Below are 20,722 nucleotides of genomic sequence, written 5' to 3' on the forward strand. Positions count from 1 at the left end.
GGGATACTCGAGTCGAAGACGATCCTCCCTTTCCCAAGTTGCTTCATCCTCAGAATGGTGCGACCATTGTACTTTGAGAAACTTGATATTATGACGTCGAGTGGTACGCTCGGCCTGATCGAGGATACGAATGGGTTACTCTCGATATGTAAGATTATCTTGGAGATCAAGTGTTTCGTGGTCCACTCCACGGATAGGATCCGAGAAGCAACGCCTGAGTTGAGAAACGTGGAAGACATCGTGGACTCTGGAGTGGTGCGGAGGTAGTTCCAATTGGTAGGCAACTTCTCCTCGTTTGGCGAGAATGCGAAAAGGTCCAATGTAACAAGGAGCCAATTTGCCTTTGATACCGAAACGATGGGTTCCCTTCAGAGGGGTAACCCGAAGGTAAGCCTTCTCGTCAACCTCGAAAATCATAGCCTTATGTTTTCGGTCATATTGACTCTTTTGACGGGATTGGGCTGTTTTCAACTTTTCACGAACGATGCGAACTTGCTCTTCTGCTTCTTGAATCATATCCGGGCCAAAGAATTGTCTCTCCCCGGTCTCTGACCAGTTAAGGGGTGTTCGACATCGTCGCCCATAGAGAACTTCAAAAGGGGCTTTACCCAAGCTAGATTGATAGCTGTTGTTGTAAGCGAATTCGGCAAATGGAAGGCACTTCTCCCAATCCATTCTTAATGAGATAACAGAGGCTCGAAGCATGTCTTCTAGAATCTGGTTGACGCGTTCCACTTGACCACTCGACTGAGGGTGGAAAGCGGATACTTCCTCGATCCGAGTTAATTTCCAAAGGAACACCATGGAGAGACACTATCCGGGAGATGTATAAGTCTGCCAGCTGACTAGCGGTTATACTCTCACGAACAGGTAGGAAATGGGCTACTTTGGAAAGACGATCGACAACGACGAAAATAGCATTATTCCCTCTCTTGGTCCTGGGAAAACCGGTAATGAAATCCATACCAATTTTATCCCATTTCCATTCAGGAATAGCTAAGGGTTGAAGGGTGCCAGCAGGCCGTTGATGCTCTGCTTTTACACGACGACAAACGTCGCAATTAGCAATATACTGAGCAATTTCTCTCTTCATCCTAGTCCACCAGAACCTCTGGCGTAGGTCCTGATACATCTTAGTACTACCGGGATGAATGGTGAGAGGAGATTCATGAGCTTCCTTAAGGATCAATCGCCTCAGGTTTCGCACTTTGGGAACCACTAGTCGATTCCCGAAGTATACGACTCCTTGATCATTAATGGAGAAACAATTCGCAATTCCTTTCTTGATGTTTCTCTTGATGCGGGAGATTCCCGGATCTACCTTCTGTGCTTTGATGATCTGATCCGTAAGGGTAGGTTTTGCCACCAAGGTGGAAAGAAAACCTTGAGGAACAATGTGAAGGTTAAGCTTCCGAAATTCCTCATGGAGAAGCGGTTGACTTTGTTGTAACATCAGGTTGTTACAATAAGATTTACGACTTAGCGCATCAGCCATGACGTTGGCTTTCCCTGGGGTGTAGGTTATTCCTAAGTCGAAGTCTGTGATCAACTCAACCCAACGTCTTTGCCTGAGATTCAAATCCAGTTGGGTGAAAATGTACTTCAGACTTTGGTGATCAGTGAATATTTCGCAACGGTTACCGAGGAGGTAATGTCGCCAGGTCTTGAGTGCATAGACTAAGGCTGCAAGCTCTAGATCATGAGTAGGATAATTCTCCTCATGTGGGTGCAATTGCCGTGAAGCGTAGGCAATTACGTGTCGATCTTGCATGAGAATGCAACCTAGTCCTTGTCGCGAGGCGTCGCAGTAGATAACAAAGTCCTTGGAGAAGTCTGGCGGTACCAGTACGGGAGCAGAAGTCAGGCGTCTTTTCAGTTCCTGAAAGCTGTGCTCACATTGTGGAGTCCATTCGAAGTTCTTATCTTTCTTGAGGAGTTCGGTTAGAGGTTTGGCAACTTTGGAGAAGTTCTCGACAAAGCGACGACAATAGCTCGCTAAGCCCAGAAAACTCCGAACTTGCTTGACCGATTCAGGTGGAGTCCAATTAAGGACAGCTTGAACTCGCTCAGGGTTAACAGCAATACCTTTACCAGATATTACATGACCCAGATAGGTCACTTCTGACAACCAAAATTCACATTTGGAAAACTTGGCATAAAGGCGATGCTCTCGAAGTTTCTTCAACACTAGCCTTAGATGTTCGGCATGTTCTTCCTCGTTCTTAGAGTAGATGAGTATATCATCGAGATAAACTACGACGAATTTATCCAAATACTCCATGAAGATTGAGTTCATTAACCGAGAAAAGGTGGCTGGAGCGTTGGTTAATCCGAAGGACATGACGGTGTACTCGTATTGCCCATAACGAGTAACAAAGGCCGTTTTAGGGATGTCCCCGTTTCTGATTTTGATTTGATGGTAGCCCAACCTCAAATCCATCTTGGAGAAGACTGAGGATCCAGCGAGCTGATCATACAGGTCATTGATCCTAGGGAGCGTATATTTGTTCTTGATTGTGACCAAATTGACAGGTCGATAATCTACAACCATCCGGTCCGTACCATCCTTCTTCTTGACGAAGAGGACGGGGCAAGCCCACGGAGATGAACTAGGTCGGATGAAACCCTTTTTCAAGGACTCATCGAGTTGTTTCTTAAGCTCGGCTAGTTCTAGTGGTGCCATCTTATAGGGTCTTCTAGCAATCGGAACGGTTCCTGGAATGAGGTCTATTACGAACTCAACATCCCTGTCAGGTGGAACACCTGGCAATTCTTCTGGGAAGACATCCGGGAAGTCACGGACTACCGGAACGTCCTCAAGGTCTGGCAAAGGGCTGGCGTTAAGAGAATATAACTGTCGCTTGGCTATTCGGGTCAAGACATTGACTATCTTCCCCGAAGGATGGGTGAGTTGAACAGTCCTAGAGAAGCAATCAATTTTGGCTTGATGAGCTGACATCCAGTCCATACCCAAAATGATATTAATATCTGAAGATTTAAGGGCTATCAAAGATGCGAGGAAAACTAGTCTGTCGACTTGGATTTCATTTCCATGGCTTACTCTAGAAGTTTGACATTTGGATCCCGGAGTTTGAATTACCATAGAGGTTGGCATGTCACAGAATGCGATGTTATGCAAACGAGCATAATTTTCGGATATAAAAGAATGAGAGGCTCCTGTATCGAAAAGAACAGATGCCGGGTGGCAATTAACAAGAAGCGTACCAAGAACGACGTTGGGATCCTCTTGAGCTTCCTCGGCTGAGATACAGTTGACATGGCCACGTGTAGCGGTGGCCGGCTTGGCGTGGAACACTTTTCCTGTCGGCTTGCCACGGCCAACAGCTTTAGCAGATTGGTTGGGGTTGGTTTGGGGACACTCACGCATATAGTGGCCAGATTCCCCACACTTGAAACAAGTCACGGAACTGGTACGTGGAGGAGCATTGTTGGTTGGACCCCCATAGGGCTTGGCTGGAGCAGACTGTTGAACAGGGCGAGGCGCGTGGAAAGATGGCCTCGGTGTGAACCTGGGTGGCGGGGCGGTGTTGGGCACCCACACACGGCGCTTCTGAGGACCAGCACCGGATGAGGAACCCATGTCACGGCCATGCTTGCGTGTTGCGTCATAATCAGTCTGACCAGTTTCAGCACTGATGGCTTTGTTAACAAGTTTCTGAAAAGATGTGCACTCATGCAGACGGAGGTCGCGGCGAAGCTCAGGACTAAGTCCCTTACGGAACCTTGCTTGCTTCTTGGCATCAGTAGAAACTTCCTCAGTTGCATATCATGCGAGGTTACCAAACTCCCTGCTGTAAGCATCCACAGAGAGTCGGCCTTGGGTGAAATTGCAAAATTCCTCACGTTTACGGTCCATGAGACCCTCCGGAATGTGATGTTCACGGAAAGCCTCACTAAATTCAGCCCAAGTAGTGACATGGCCCGCTGGGCGCATAGCTCCATAATTCTCCCACCATAGACTGGCGGGGCCTTCAAGATGATATGCAGCAAAGGTGACCTTGTCAGCCTCAGCTACTAGCGCGGAACGCAGCTTGTGAGAGATACTGCGAAGCCAGTCATCAGCGTCGAGAGGCTCGACGGAGTGGTGGAACGTGGGTGGATGTAATTTGATAAAATCACTGAGTGACACCACGTTAGTCCTCTGATGGTGTGCTGTGTTCTGTTCAATACGCTCCAACAAACGGTTGGTCTCCCGCTTGTTTCTCTCAGCTTCCATCATAACCTCGGCTAGGGAAGGAGGATAAGGCAGATTTGCATCCCTGACTTCACTGCCTTCGGCCTGCTCTTGAGGAGCAGGGTTAGTGTGCGTGTTGACCATCCTAGGTAAACAAGACAATGATTTGGTCAGGATGATAAAATTCCGACATAGGATACAAAATGTAAGGAATAACTCGAAATGCAAGATGATCATCCGTATGACATGGTAGATACAGAAACTGCTTCTTTATTCCATCGTCATACACACCATACAGGGTTTAGTACAAGACCAAACAAAGTACTATTACGGTGAAAAGAGGATTACATCTCATCGGAGGCATCCCAAGCTCCTATACATTATTTTTCTACACCTCCGGAAAGAGTACAAACTAGGTCATATCCCACGAGTCACACGGGACGATAGACGACACAGATAGTGCGAACTAGTGATACTACCACTAACTCAGACCGATCCATAGTAGTCCTTGTAGAAGTCACCTCCATAGCCTGGAAGCTCAACATGATCATCCGGAAACAGACGATCTCGCGGAGCTTGTGGACCATAGGGACTAGGATGAGGTCTTGGACCAACAGAAGGTGGCCCGCGGGGACCGCGAGGTGGGGTGATGCCTCCTACATCACGCCAACCCATCACGTCTGGCAGAGCAGATCTCACAGGATAGAGATCGCGCATATCCGAATATCCAGCTTGCACCGCCGGTGCGAACCGAGTCAATGTGGCCCAGTGGTCAGCACGGGTATTGAAGAGCTCTAACCTCAAGGCCCGATTTTCACGGTCCTTATCCTCGAGCATCTCAGCAGTGGTGCGAGTCCGTGAATCCTCCTGAGTGGGGTCAGCATAGATAGCCTGAAGATACCCTTGTGCTCCCGGAAGTGATCCTGGCATATACCGGAAATCAGAGTCCCGAAATAGTCCAGATCTGACTCGCATGATGGTCATCATAGAGTAGGCGGCGTCCTGCACAGCCATCTCAATAGTAACCCCGAGTCCATAGGAGCAGTGAAGGGGCTCGGTGGACCCAGGATAAGATGGAAATATCCTGACAGTGCAGAGATACTGGCTTTGATTAAAGTCTCGGAATTGCTCTTCGACCGTGTACTCAGGATACCAACGGTATCCAGCCTCAGTCATTACCCTGACCAACATGGCAGTATGGCCGGGTACATCTAGGCATCGAGTCAGGCGAACCACTTGATTGAGGTCGCGAGTGGCCATCTGAAAGCACAATCATAATGCAAAGGCATTAGAATTTCTAGCAAAATTTCGGCAGCATAACAGCTGTAAATGCTCAAGAAGGATTTTGAGACATTTGACAAAGGATTTCATACACACTCAACATCATCATATCAAAGTTCTGAAACCATCCTAACAACATAACGTGGTAGAAGAACTGAAGTAGGCTTGTATCCATCAACCCTATAAGGTACTACTGATTAGTAACGCGTGATCCTGATAGAGAGAATAGATCCTAATTCCTTAACCCCCGGTGGAAGAATAGACTGACTCAGATCAGAATGTCATAAGATAAAGGAGTAAAAAGAGCCTTACGTTCCAACCCACAAACAATTCCCCTACATATAACTAAAGAATTTCTAGACTCAACATCGACCAGTTTGGCTTGGAGAACCTACAGGCAGTCCGGCTCTGATGCCAACGCTGTCAGGACCCCGACTCGATGTCACATCGATCTAGCCGGTAACACCTCATATCACTTTGCGACCTCACGCACGGTATCCCCACGGGTGTTGCCTTACCTTTGCCCGGGACTGTTTGCGCCTTTTGGCTCACGTATATGATAGTGTCGCTAGCATCCATATGATAAGGAGCCCGGGCTGACATGACTAGTCGTAAACCCAAAGTGGCACAGACCTACAGGGACAGGCATCCATGACCCAGCTTCGAATGTGTCGGTCATCAGCAAGTGGGTCCGGGCTGTAGCACTGGGCTAGCAGGACTCCGGTAAACCGGGCTGTAGCGGGCTAACAGGACTCCGGTACTCAATGCGTTACATTTCCCCGAAGGGACAGACACCGGAAGGAAGAAGGACACATGCCGGCCAGCCTAAGTGTTCCAGAGCAGTAGCAAGCTACCATGGCTCAGCGGTAACACTAGGAGACATTTCCCGGTAAGAGAGGCTACTAAAGATAAACAACTAGATAGTCAGATCCCACACATACCAAGCATTTCAATCATACACACAATATGCTCGATATGTGCAAATACAACACGGCATCACAACATGACTCTACGACACAAGTACTTTATTTAAGGCTCAGAGAACCATACATAACATACACAAGGTACGGGTCTCACGACCCAGCATTCAAGTCATACAGTCATACAAACCAGTAGCGGAAGTAACTTGTCTGAGTACAGACAACTAGTAAAATAAAAGAGGCTTGGAAAGCCTAGCTATACTACGTGGTCCTTCACAAGCTCAGGATCACCACCTGGGCCTTTAGCCTACTCGTTGATGTCAACGTCTACGTAGAACCCATCAGAAGGGGTTGCAGCGTCTTCTGTAAAATGTAAATTATAGCAACATGAGTACAAAGGTACTCAGCAAGACTTACATCAGAACCTACGTACATGCATATTATCAAGAAGGGTTGGTGGAGTTATTGCTGCAAGCCAACTTTGACTCTTGGCTAGGCTAACCTACGAGACTCCAACTTGAAATGGTTTTGCGCACACGAGTCCATTACTCACCACTTCAATACACTACCGAGGATCCACCTCCGTCTCCCTACGGAAGAGCCATCCTCGGCACTCACACTTATCTTGAGGCTTTTAGCAGTTTCCATTTACTTGTCTATGAACTGTATAGGCAACCAAGTAGTCCTTTACCGCGGACACGGCTATTCAAATAGATCATGATAACCCTGCAGGGGTGTACTTCTTCATACACGCTCTCACCTCTTACCGTCGTTTACACGACATGTACTCGGCAACCTTCAAGCGGAAGCCCAACGTGGGTGTCGGCCACGACCTACCTAATCACCTAAGCGTCCAGTCCAGGTTTATCGCCTATCCAGGTTCCATCCGCAGGGAGTCCGGCCGAGGTTTCCCATACGGCCCCGAACGATGTGAACAGGGTTCCCGAGATACCTAACGGGTATTCGGTACACCGTGCCACGTACCTACCGCATCACAGCCCACCCCTACGGTCAGCGCTGTCCACGGCCTCCAGTAGGCTACAAACACCAGAAACTACTTGCAACTCCTGGACGGAGAACTAGGGTGAATAAGAAGCCGAGAGGGTCCATTGGTTTCGGGCCCAATGCATGGTAGTAGCTGATTCTTAAATCACACATACAGATCTCAGTGCTTAAGGTCGGCTTCAATGAAACAACCCACCATGTACTCCTACATGGCCTCTCATCGATACTTTTACCAAATCGTGTTCACCACACCACTCTCATTACCGACATAATCATTTCACTCTAGCCCATCACCCAGATGAACCAGACTTGACACGACTCTAAGCATAGCAGGCATAGCAAGGTAGGAACAACACATACATATGGCTCAATCAACTCCTACACATGCTAGTGGGTTTCATCTAGTTACTGTGGCAATGACAGGTCATGCAGAGGAAATGGGTTCAACTACCGTAACACACAGCAGTTTGAAACGCGTTGTCTTAATGCAGTAAAAGAGAGCAGGAGCGAGAACATGGGATTGTATCGATATGATCAAATGGTTGGTTGCTTGCCTGATGATTCGATGCACTGATACGGTTCTTCGTTAGGGTAATCACGGTACTCCTCGGAGGCAGATCCTGCCGCAAGAACACTGATATACAACCATCACCAAACAATGTGCAACAATATGATGCATACATGAAACATAGCAATATGAGTGTGGTGGGCTAATGCAACTAAGACCAGAAGGGTTTGAACCAATTTGAATCAAAGATTCAAATTTCAAACTCAAACATGGCCCTTTAAACATCAAGTTAACTTATTTTTCCTTGTTCTGCATTAAACATCAAGTTAACTTATTTATTCATGCATTAAAATAGTACAGATGGATAGATTGGATTTTTCTGATCATTTTTCATATATAATTTGTCTGATTAGGAGTTACAGAATAAAAGTTATGAATTTTTGAAGTTTAAATTATATTCTGGAATTTCCTATATTAGAATAATTCCAGAAAATCATTATTGCGTCAGCCTGACGTCAATGTGACGTCAGCAGGTCAACGGAACACGTCAGGGTCAAACCTGACAGTGGGTCCCGCATGTCAGGGTGATTATTTTAATTAAAGTTTAATTAAAACTAAACATGTTTAATTAACAGGGCTGGGCCCCACCTGTCATTGACTCAGGGGAGTCAACCAGGGCCCACCCATGGTCAAACCCGGGTCGGCTGCACCGGCGTTTATCCGCCGGCGAGCCCGACGCGGCGGCGGAAGTGATTTTTGCCGTTCCGGCAACCAAACGAGCCGCGGAGGGCACCGGAGCGGAGCTGAGGTCGAGCCGCAGCTCTTGGTGGAGTCCGTTGGGGTCGGGGTGGCCGGAGTTGGCGCCGGCGACGACTTTGGCGGCCACCGGAGTTCGGCCAAAGTCGAACTTGTCGCTAGGGGGATCGGTGAGGTGCGGGGAGTGCACGGTTGGGCCTAACGCAGCGTGGTGAGTGCGTTGGACGCCGCGGGTTGGCCGGAGGATGGCCGGAAGCACGTCGGCGACGAGATCCGCGGCGGTGCGTGCGTGTGATCTTCGTGCGGTGGCTACACGGCTCGGGAATGAGAGAGAGAGGGTCGGAGGGGTAGCTAGGCTCACAGCGCTCCCGTAGAGGCCACCGGCGAGGTCGGGGACGAGCTGAGGCGGCGACGGCGTTGAAGGGGATCTCCGGCGACGGCGAGCTCGGGCGAGGTCGGTGCGGTGGTCTCGGGCCGCTCGAGCACACGGGGCTCGGCTAGCTCGATGAAGTGGACGGCGGCGAAGCTCCTGGACACGGCGGCACGGCGTGGGGTTGACGGAGGGCGTGGCTACGGCGAGGGGGTGGCGGCGATGGCGTCGGCCATGGCGTGGGAGAGCGAGGGAGAGGAGCTGGAGAGGAGAGGGGGTGTCTGGGGGGTTCGGGGGAGAGAGGGAGGCCGATTCACGGCGTTAGCCGGGCGAGGGAGGCGGCGAGGCGGCGAGCAGGTGCGTGGCACCCATGCGGTGCTCGCCGTCGAGCACCTGCCTGCCTGCCTGGCCGGCAAGCAGCTCGCTGGCGCGGTGCTGGGCTGGGCCGGCAGGTGGGCCGGGTGCTGGGCGCCAGGTAAGCCTTTTCCATTTTCTTTCTGTTTTCTGTTTTTTAATACTTCTGCAACTTTGTTGAATTTAATAAAATACTTAGGCAACTCCAAAAATCACCAAACTACTCCTGGTCCATAGTTGGATTATTTCCAACATGAAACATTTTAGTTTGGAGTTGTTTGAGCATTTAAATATTTTATATAATTTTAAATGCCCAAATTCAAATACTTATGAGTTAAATCAAAAACCCTAGGATGACCTAGGAAAATGTGCACCACTTTTGGCAGAGGTTCTGAACCAAGACAAAAATGATGGGCATTTTAGAAGGGCATTTCAGGTTCATTGAAAAAGTTTTTAGTAAACCCTAATTGGTTTCAGAGGGGACTGGGGGTTCTGTCATCCCCATTTCAGGTTTCTGATGAAAGAGTAAACATGATGCAACACTCTAATGCATGGCTAACTAGGATGTGACATCCTAGAAACGTGTCTGATCTCCACATCTATCGCAGATGTTTCGCTTTTGCAAAGCGTGTGCAGTGTAATCCCTAATTAATCCCTAATTGAAAAATCACCTTTTTGAAGTTGAAAGTAGGAAATCACTTATTTCATATCTAGCTAGGTTTATTACAAATATAGGTTCAACCACGAAATGCATAATTTGATGCACATGTACATATACTGAAGAACTACAGAAGCACCAAGTAAAGAATGATGAACCACAGTTGTACTAAAGACTATAAAGATAGAGGCGAAAGACATTCTGGTTGCTGGAGAAGCTGAAGCGGAATGTGTAAGTGCATCTAGTGCCCCTTAGTGATTTTGGTGTATTGAAGACTTATAGGTTAAGGGACTGATGAGTTTGTGAGTGTACACAGGTCTATAAGTCTATGAGGAGTTTGATATTTACAGAGAATGTCGACCCCTAAACATGAAGTTCTTCAACTGAAGACTTTGTATTTCTCAAGACTTTCTGAAGACTTTGAAAGTGAAGAAATTGGTGTGACCTAGAAGACTTGGTAATCATTTGAGGAACATGAAGCGTGAAGACTTTTGTTTTTGTAGTTTCATTTTCTCTTACTTGAGTCATAGGAAACACCGTACTGTTAAAGGGGGTCGAGGAAATACTAAGGAAAAATTTCCATGTGATGCTCAACTCAAAATCCTACACCTACCAATCCTTTCGAGTGAAGCCATTGGAAATCTCGCACAGTTCAGTCATATTCTTCAGTGACAGAGACGAAGTTCTTCTGGTCTCTGAGGAATTTATTCTGACTGAAGAGTTAGGAATTCGCCAGTGCAGATTGCCTACAAAGTGAGGAACATGATAGCCCTGAGGAATTCGAACCTCAAATATTCCGACCGTTGCTGTGCTACGCGCCAGCTGTCCCAAAATATCTACCGACCTAACGGTCATATGAGACAAGGCCATTTATGTCTTATCATGCCGGGCTTCTCCCCGACTATAAATAGCCGCCCCCTACAACCACTAGCTGGTTTGTTGCTCCGAGAGAAACTGACACTTGTCATTTGAGAGCAATCCATCCTCTTAGGACTTTGATTGAAAATCATCAAGTGAGGAAATCCCAAACCCAAACATATAAAACCACAAAGTGATTGATCATCACTGAAGAGATTGATCCTGCGTGGATCCGACGCTTGTTTCCTTTGAAGACTGTGCTTCTTCCAGACGGTTAGGCGTCAAGGTCTAGATCATCCAAGAGGAATTATGGATCGCCGAGTGACCGAGTTTGTGAAGGTTCGGAAGTCACCTGAAGACTTACCACGAGTGATTGGGCGAGGTCTGTGTGACCTTAGCTCAAGGAGAATACGGTGAGGACTGTGTGTCCTGGACTGGGTGTCCTCGAGTTTAAATACTCAGCCACTCCAACCAGTTGTACAACTGAGACAGCAGTTGGAACTGGTCTACCAAATCATTGTCTTCACCGAGCTAACTGGTTCTATCTCCTCAACTCTTTCATTTCCTCATGTGTGTTGTTGTGTGTTTGTTCATATCTGTTTGAAGACATTGACTGAAGACTTTCTCAATTTCCCTAGTTCTATTTCTTCAGTCTGTTCGTCTTCTTCCTTATGTTATCCAGTGTTTACGCTTTTTGTACTCTGTGCTTATCATTTCATCATGATGACTATGCTTGTGTTCTGTCATGTTCCTTTCTGAGTACTTATTCCGCTGCGAGTAGTTCTTCATTTAGGAATTTCCTCACCAGCAAATTCCTCAGTGAAGAATTCATAAAAATCTCCTATTCACCCCCTCTAGTCTATATAATGCACTTTCAATTGGTATCAGAGCAAGGTACTCCCTTGTTCTGTGTGATTTTGGTTTAACCACCTGGAGTTCTAGTTATGTCGACTGCAGGATCGAGGAACGTTTCCTGCCCCATCTTTGATGGTCATGAGTATCCTCGGTGGAAGGCCATGATGAAAAAGCAACTCATGGCTACGGACAGCAAACTGTGGACCGTCACCGAGATCGGTCTTACCGATCTATGCAAGATGGCTGAGGCTGATGACATTCGCAAGTACACACTACTTAACCTCACAGCGAAGGATGTCATCTGCTCCAGTCTGTCCCGAAATCAGTTCAGGAACGTCATGCATCTCAATCACGCGAAGCTAATCTGGGACCGTCTCTCTGAGGTCTATGAAGGTCATCGAACTCGTCATGATCCTTGGTTTGAGGATTATAAGGAATCTCTCAATGCGATGCCATTCGAATCAGAATCCTCATCGTCCACCCCTGCCTTATGGAAAACAATGCTAAGGTAACTGAATGCTACCTATCTGAGTCTAGTGATGATGAATCTGGTGATGGATTTTGACCTAGCTATGTTAAACTTGGTTCCCTTGCCACTAAACAACAAAGAGCTTTGGAAAAAGTTCAATACATGCTAAATAAGAGCGATGATATGTTGGGTGAAGAAATGGACCAGTCAAAAGCCTTGGCTGAAAGTCTTCAGGGACTCCATTCCAAGTTTGACGACCTTCAAGGTCATCATAACGCTCTCTTATCTGATCACGAGAAGCTTTCTCTTGAACTTCTTCAAATAAAGCAAGATCTTGAGAAGCTAAGAGTAAGTTATGAAGATCTTCAGAAGGAGCGCGATTCATTACTTGCTCAACAAATCAGCGCTACTCAGGAAGAATTTATGCCTCCATGTCTGAAGTGCATAGAACGTGAATCTGCTAATTCTTCACCTGAATGTTCAAATGCTTCAAATGTTACAAATTCTTCACCTGTCTCTGCTATCACTAATTCCTCATCTGAGGACATTGCTAGTACTACTAATGATGCAAGGTTGAAGGAATTGTACACGACAGGCATGTACAAAAGCCTCAAAGGGCATCAGATTCTTTGTGATGTGCTCAAAAAGCAGATCCTCAACAGAAACCCTAGGAAAGAGGGTATTGCCTTTGAGAGGAAACTCAATGCGGATGGAACATATTGGAAACCTGAGCAGTACCCCAAAACCTCATGGGTTGCTGCAAAGGGACCTCCAGTTGATCCATCCAACTTATCAGGCTTTACATGTGAATCTCCTCATTCTTCTGATGAGTCATTTGACTCCAACTATAAACTGTTCAAAAATCAGAATGGTGAAGTATTTGCTAGATATGTTGGCACTAACTGCAGGAACGGTTCCCCTATGAAGAAAATCTGGGTTCCCAAAAGTTATCTTGAAAGTCTTCAGGTGAATGTCCTCATGACACCATTTGTGAAGAATAGGAACCCCAGATCAAATTCTTCATATGGATCAAATTACTCATATGATCATCATCGTTTTTTTGAGGGTGAACGATAGTGGGAGAGGCTCCCACTGACTTTTGTATTACTCACAAATAGACGGTTACATAGTTGTTACAACGGGGGTATTAGAGCCCCCCCCCCCAGCCGTATGAGCTACTTTGTACCCAACAGCACTAGTGACCCAAATTTACAATGTAGGTGGAAAGGAAAGGGCAAATTTTCTCCTTGCAGTTGTGAACCAGCAACTCAAGGAGGTACTTGAATCTGGCAAGCCAAGCCCCGAAGGAGTGTTGCACCCCTCTGAAGTGTTGATTGTTTCGCTCCATCCGTAGGCTCCAAGCTGCCATGAGGAAGATGTCCATGAAGAGGGGCTGTCTCCAGGCTTCTCTCCCCCCGCGCAACAGGTCCAGTCTATTGCCATCGACTGGCCAGGACACCCCTACTTTGCTCCAGCACCGTTGACTAAAGGGACATAAGAAGAACAAGTGTTCAACGGTTTCTTCGGGGTTTTTTTGACATAACAAGCAGGCATAATTGTTACCCGCGACTGCGAAATGCCTGTGTTTAAGCATATTTCTGGTGTTCAGACGATCAACTAGAAGCAACCACCCAAACATTTTGAATTTAATGGGGCTCTTGGCTTTCCAGAGCCAGTCGAAGGCCTCATCAGCCACGATCTCCTTGAAACAATGCTGATAGAACTTCCTCGAAGAGTAACGCCCGAGCGTGCAGTCCCAGGTGTCTCGGCTGCCGATGTCCACACCCACATGCACCGAAGCAAGCTGAATTTGTCTGACTTCCTCCCTAGCCTGGATTGAGAGGGACAGACTGAAGATCGAGGCCGGGTCAGTGGCATTGAGGACTTTAGTAATAGAGTCATCCTCATTTAGGTAGTAGGAAAAGGCCCGCGGGTACATCTTCATGATTGTGTCACCGCCGTCACCTCCCAGCCAGACATCCTTCCAAAACAAAGCACTAGCTCCAGCCCCTGGTACGACCTTGGTGATGCTACGAAAAGTCCCATTGAGCTGCATTACATCTTTCCACCTGAAAGATCCCACAGTGTCAACAGCGTGAGTGACTTTGTTAGAATAGTACGTGTTCCAAACCAGCTCCACCCAGGGCACATCCACATGATTATAAAACTTGAACAGGTGTTTTAGAAGCAGGGCTACATTTTATGTTTTGATGTCAATAACACCAAGGCCACCCACCGTTTCGGACGGCAGACGAGCTCCTAAGCAGCAAGGGAAGTGTTTTTGATCCCATCATCGGAGTTTTTCGCCCAGAGACAGTAACGGCGAAGTTTATCCAAATGTTCAACCACCTTCGGGTGCAGCTTGATTGTGCACATGGCATAGATCAGTATCGATGTCACTATCGAATTTACCAAGGTTAGTTTTGCTCCTGACGACATCAGAGAGAGTGCACTGGATGTTTTCCTCTCAATGGCATGCACCATCGGCATAAGATCCAAAACACTGGGCCTCGTCGTCCCCATGGGGATGCCAAGGTAGGTGAATGGTAGGGATCCAACAGTACAACCAAAAACACTAGCCAATCCGCTGGCACGCTGATGGTCAATGTTAACGGGGATAAGAGTAGATTTGTGAAAATTTATTTTCAATCCCACGGACGCAGCATAATCCTCCAGAATGCCTTTCATACGGGTCGCTTGGTCAGTACACGCTCACAACACCAAAATTGTGTCGTCGGCATATTGCACAACCGGGAAATCAACATTGTCCCAGGGGACGGGAAGCTCAATCAGCCCATGAGCAAACTCATCATTGATTGCAGCTTGAAGGAGGTCAGCGGCAAGAACGAAAATGAGCGGTGAGAGGGGGTCACCCTGTGGTACGCCACATTTGCATTGAAATTTCTGACCGGGAACTCCATTAAGGAGAACAGACGAGACCCCAGACCCAAAGATCGATTCCATCCAACGTAGCCATTTGTCATCGAAGCCCATATGCTTCATAATCTCGAGCATGGGAGCATGTTCAATCGTATCAAAGGCCTTGGCAAAGTCAAGCTTGAGGAGGATTATCTCTCTTCCGGAGGCCTGACATTGGTGGATATACTCAAAACTCCATGCCAAACAATCCTGGATCGTCCTCCCCTTAATGAAACCGTACTGGTTCCTGTGGATGATCTTAAGGATGACTTTCTGCAGCCGATTAGCCAGGATTTTCGTGATGATTTTCAGGCAACAGTTTAGCAAAGTGATTGGTCGGTAGTCATTCGTAGTTTCGGGGAGGAGATCTTGGGGATCAGAGTAATGTATCCCTCACTGATGCTGGTGATGTCAAGAGTTCCCGCATGGAAATCATGGCACATTTTGTAGAAGTCCTCTTTGATGATCTGCCAGCAACTCTTAAGAAAGCATCCATTAAATCCATCGGGGCCAGGGGCCCTGTCACCAGGCATTTCCTTAACGACAGCGTCAATCTCATCATTAGTGAAAGGTGCAGATAATTGGTCCAAGCCCTCAATCCTCCGGATGATCCTGGAAAGGTCAAAGCGCATATTAGTGGGTTTAGAAGAACCCAACTGTTCCTTGTATGTGTTATATAGCACGCCCTCTTTGCCAGCATGGTCTGTAAATTCCATATTATCCTGGCGAAGCGAAGCAATAGAATTATGCCTATATCTCTCAGTGGCTAGAGACTGAAAGAGCTTGGTGTTCTCATCTGCAAACCTAAAGAACCTGACAGTGCATCTTTTCCTCCAATACTCATTCTGGTACTTGAGCAGCCTCTGAAATGTGACTTCAAAATATGCCTGAAGTTTGACTCCTGAACAAATAAAGGTCGTTTGTCCTCAAGGGTGTCCATCCTAGTTAGCGCTTCATTGCTGTTCTGGATCATAATTTTCAGCTTCGAAATACCTCTGCTCCATTTCTTGACATCATATCTCAAGGTTTTAAGTTTTTTGCATATCCTAGCAGCAGAGTTTAGAGCGTGACAAGGTTTGGACCAAGAAGCAGCAACCACCTCAGAGAAACCCCCATGGTTAATCCAGAAATTCTCAAAACGAAAAAGTTTCGATTTGGGGATTTTTGATTCAATTGTTACCACACATGGGATATGATCAGAAACAGGCTTCCCCAACAGTAGGACCATTGTGTGTGGAAAGGAAGTAGTCCAACAAGTGGTGGAGAAGAACCAGTCTAACTTTTCAAGAAGGGGATCATCCTGCATGTTGCTCGAAGTGTAAGTTCTTCCTTTGACCGGGAGTTCCATTAAGGATTGTGCTCGAATGATTTCATTAAAAAGCAACATATCCGCAGCATCGCCACCAGGTTTGTTTTGATTACTGGTAGAACGAATGAAATTAAAGTCCCCTGGGATCAACCAGTTCTCATCATTAGGGATATTCAGATCAAACAACCAATTGGTGAAATCCACCCTGCGTTGGCCCGTGCATGGCCCATAGACATTGACAAGATTCCATGATTCACTGGATTGGGTGGCAAAAAAAGAAACACCGACCGCAAAAGAATCAACAAACCAAGGCGTGCCCACAAACACAGAACTATTCCAGATAGTAATAATCCCACCGGATGCACCCACTGAAGGCATGAACACAAATTTATCAAAGCGTTTAGGACAGAAAGTTTTAAGAAACGCTAGATCAAAAGCTTCACACTTAGTTTCCTGGATACATATCACACAACAGCTGCTAGAATCAATCGCATTCCTAAGAGCCAAAAGTTTTTTATCAGAGTTGATGCCTCTGATATTCCACGACAGAATATTCCATGATTTATTCATTGCCATTACTGGAAGGACTAGTCACTGACTTCAGAGGATGAGCGCTGGCGATCCAGCAGTTTCTCAGAAGACAGAGCATCCGGCGCAATCCCATAGCGGCTGCCCATCTGCTGGAGTTCTTCAACTGAGGTAGGCGGTGGGCACGCATCAGCGGCAACCTGCACAGGAGCAGCAGCCAAAGAAACTACAGAAATAAATGGAGTTCCACGAGGTTTCACCCTTGACTTGAAGCGCTTGCTGTCAGTGATCTGATTGACCTTAAAGCCATCATATTTGTTTGATCTTGTGCTCCTCCTGACAGCCGTGGTGTCAAGAGGCACCAGGCTGTTACGGGACTGTGATGCAGCATATTGAAAGGAGGAGGCAATCACCTGAAGAGCAGTGCCCTGAGCAAGCAACGAAGTTGTCTGAAGTTCACCCCCTCCAGAGACCAGCTGAGGGATGGCTTTAAGGCCAGGAGAGCGGGCGTCCATCTCCCAATCAACATCAAGCGAAATTGATCTGCCAGCATAGGACTCATGTAGCATAACTCTAGGGACAACAGCAGCACCCAACTGAAATGTCGAACAGAAGATATCTGATAGCACATCGGGCTCTGGGGCCACCCGGCCAAGACAAGCTGCAGCTAGTACATTCAATTGATGCTGATGACCTTAAAAGGATTCAGAGGCAGCATAACAGAAGACGATTGCCCAAAAGCGATTGCAGGAGTGGAGATCCGTTTAAGCATCCCACCTATCCAGAGCAGTAACTCATGATCGACAGCCACAAAGAAGTTAACAGAATTGCCACCTGCTCTGACGAAAGCAAGACGAGCTGTAGGGTTCCCAAGAACGAAACCATCTGCCAATGCTTCCACCGCCTGAAATTCATAATCAGAGGACCAGACATCTGACAAGTTATCTTGAACATTGTACTCTGGGTCTACACCGTCCATCAGCGAGGGCCCATCGTATTGGAAGAATTTTCTGAAACTCAAACCAGTGTATGATGGAGGAACCACAGGCCACACGCGCCACCCATTCTCCTGGAGTTGCTCGTGTTCAGGTTCCGGAGCATTCCAGGCCGCTGCATTCAGCGCATCTTGCGCATTCATTTCATCAATTCTCGCTTGCTGCATGAATGTGTAGTATGGAAGCTCATAAGGGTGTGGTGAGGCATTCAGGAGGGGAGGAGCATCTTCATTCCCAATGAGATTGGGTATTGTGTTCCGGCCAGAGCACATACACAGGGACTAACCACGAACGAGCAAGACCTGGCAGTAATCCAACTCTTGTGACCAAGAGACTATGGGGTACCTCAGCCACATCCTTAATATGGCACTTAACCAGAACTCTGGCTTTGTTGTGCCCCGGGCGCGGCCAGACAAGAAGTTTCCCAAAATTAGAAACAACTTTATGAATGTAATGCTCTGTCTAATAATCCATTGGGAAGGCAAGAAACATGATCCAAACTTCATATTCAAAAGCAGGCATGTGCATATTTATACTTTCATCATGGGGGACCAAGGAGAAATTGGAGTCGTCAGTAAGGGCGTAAGGCCCCTCTCTAATCGCAGCATCTCTACTCTCCATGTCCGCAAAGATGACACAGCCAATGCCCAGCGGGTAGATGAAATCATCTACCAAATCATACTCTAAGTCCACAGTAATAATGCGGCAGACCTCGGCAAGCCAGAACTCCTTTTGATGATCAGGGACTGCAGGGTCGATGGACACAATGGCGTACCTATCATGATTCAGGGGGGGATCATCCACCACCATGACATGCCGCTGGACGCGATGAGCTGGGCCTCAATCAAAGGTTGATCCTTCTGGGGCGAAAGGGAATGGGCGCACCGGGAAGTTCGCCATTGCTGGAGTAGCCGGAGAGCGAGCGGCCGCCAGGGTGGATGGCGCTGGTGGAGGGCAGAGCGATACTCTGTGCGGTTGCGGAGATGGCGATTGAAGTGAAGGTGGCAGGCTCGAGGAAGACGTCTGCACACCCGATTGGGGGTTTTGGCAGGCGGAGTTGACTGCACCGTGACCAGGGAGGCGTATCGTCAAGCAATGGGTGTTGGCCACGTCCGCAAAGTGTGGGATCTTCTGTTTCTTTTGCCAAACCCAGCGAGCTCGCGTATCCCGTTTGGTGCGGGCCTTACCAAAAACCACAGAGTTACCAACTACAGACTTATTTGATCCAGCCGTATCCAAGATTTTCTCAGATTGTGTTATTTGCGGGGATTTTTGCAACCAGACCCAATGCGGTACAGCTTTGTAGTAGCTGGGCTTACGGGCCACATGACCCAGGCAATGACAAAGAGAACATCGACGAAGCCCAGGGCAGAATTTAACTGTGTGATCAATCACAGAGCAAGCGGTACATAAAGAAATCTTACAAGCTGGACCCACCATGCATGGCACATGCTTGGTAGAGATTGTACGTGAAGGGCAACATGGACACTCCCCAGAAGTATCCCCACACTTTTGACAAAATATGCCAGTACAACCATCTTCAACATGTCCAAACCTATCGCAAACGGAACAATGTTTGAGCCTTTTATAGATATATTCCTTGCTTGGGACGGACGTGATTTGCACCATCAGTTTGATACTTTCATTATCATAACCAGCTTGCCAACAATCGAGAATGCAAAATAAGGAATTATCAGGGATGGAATCCCACAAACCTTTAGTGAACAAATCTCCTTGATAAGATGGTAACGTGGCCGGAATATCGGAGGAGATAGGTAAGGATATGGTACCAAACTGAATTTTATCCTGAGAATCCGGAGCCGAAAAACTGCCAAAAGAGATCATCGCCGGAGGCTCGCCGGAATGTAAGTCCGTCGGCGTCAAGATAAGACCCAATTTCTGAAAGACTAATAACGAAGCAGGATCCGGAGGCACATTTTGATGTGCAGATAACCATTTAGATTTAATGGCCGGACCTGGTGAAGAAGCCAAACCATTGAGCTCAGTATCCGCATGCCAAGATACCACCCGAGGCTGAGAGAGCCTTCCATGATGCAGATGAAAATGGTAGATGAAGTCTGGCCAGATACGGTCTCGGAGGCCAAAAATGAAATGACCCACGCGATTTGAAGCCACCGAGAACCGAAAATGACGATCACCCAGACGAACAACATTGAAACCAGCACTGAGCCCTCCAATACAAGATTGAAGGGCCAATCCAACAGACTCCACCGAGAGGGGAAAGGAAGTCGAAGAGAAAGAGACCTCAAGAAAGAACTCCTTGCGACCAGAGTTGGGGACGTAGTGAACCATAGATCCAAACCGTGCACGCACTTGTGCCTCGACCTTAAGGCCGGGGGAGAAGTCCCAATGGAGCAGGCCATCCATTGGGGTCGCCGGAGGGAGAACGTAGGGCTAAACCCTAGGATCGCCATGGGAGTCGCCACGGGGTGGGAGGTGGGAGGTGGGAGCCATCTCATATGATCATCATCGTGCTAACCCTTCTGTTTCGCAGGGTAGAGCTATGGGCTATGTATATGAACGTTATTCTTCAAATCATTATGTTCATAAGTCCTCGAAGAATTTCTCTGCTTATTCATTTGCTTACCCTAACCCCTCTTATGTGAAACGAAGCGGACTGGCTTCTATGCCACCTTTCTCATATGGTGCTTGCAGAGTGATGAATTCTTTGCCACCCCTTCAGATGTGGGTGGTGAAGAAAAAGAACTAATCTCTTATGCA

The sequence above is a fragment of the Triticum dicoccoides genome, chromosome 5B (assembly GCF_002162155.2).
Source record: "Triticum dicoccoides isolate Atlit2015 ecotype Zavitan chromosome 5B, WEW_v2.0, whole genome shotgun sequence".
In the NCBI taxonomy this organism is placed as follows: Eukaryota; Viridiplantae; Streptophyta; class Magnoliopsida; order Poales; family Poaceae; genus Triticum; species Triticum dicoccoides.